The 802-nt window shown below is 33.2% G+C and overlaps 1 protein-coding gene across 1 annotated transcript in view; it reads right to left on the minus strand.

The window, feature by feature from the left end:
* Positions 1–802, minus strand: part of SVEP1 (sushi, von Willebrand factor type A, EGF and pentraxin domain containing 1) — a 173,991-nt gene that overhangs the window by 69,703 nt on the left and 103,486 nt on the right. The gene's annotated exons all lie outside the window — the stretch shown is intronic.

An 802-nucleotide genomic window follows, 5' to 3' on the forward strand; every position in this document is an offset into this window, starting at 1 on the left:
AGAAAATTTATACTGCATAGTTAATTACTAATTTTGGAATTTTATTGATGTTTTCTTTTTGGTTCAGTATATCTAAAAATACTTCAAAACAACAAATATCTAATTAAAATATTAAACTAAAAAGCATACCATGTATTATTAATTCAATCTAAGCTACTATATACTGGAAGTTCCCCCTTATTTACATGCAGAATGTGGTTAAACTTGTGCTAGGAAAATTAGCAGAAATGGGCCATAAGTTTGGAAACTTTCTGGGAATCATAGCTGCTTAATTACAATAATTCAGTATTCGACAAACCTCAAGGCTTATTCAGAAAGGTGAAAAAAGGACGTCAGATATGAACTTGTTTCACTGTAAAAATCCTACTGGCTTTTGTGGTTGGAGGAAGGCAAGAGAGAATTTTTTACTGAAGACTTTGTTCCAAAATTAGTTTGTATATTAACAAAATAAAAGTGTCTCTAGGAGATATATTTTAACCGTACTGTGAAGACTCGCTTGACTTTTAATTTTAAAAAGCTGGTGTTACACAACAGGCACGGTTTATGAGTTTTAATTAGGCTCCTGTTAAATTTTCCTCTAACTCTTCAGTGAAACATCGTGCTGACGAACACTACTCATCTAATTTCTCAGGTCTCACAGATGTCAATCTACCTTGATCCGACTAGACTGAAATTATTTAAACAGATAGGGGTATATATTACACATAATTCAGAGTATGTTTGTCCTGATTCCTTTTCTCCCAATGCACTTAACTTATAAAGACTACATTTCCCAAGATGCAATGCTGGGGACACCCCTCCC

The sequence above is a fragment of the Otolemur garnettii genome, unplaced genomic scaffold (genome assembly GCF_000181295.1).
Source record: "Otolemur garnettii isolate 467f Iridium unplaced genomic scaffold, OtoGar3 scaffold00014, whole genome shotgun sequence".
Taxonomy (NCBI): domain Eukaryota; kingdom Metazoa; phylum Chordata; class Mammalia; order Primates; family Galagidae; genus Otolemur; species Otolemur garnettii.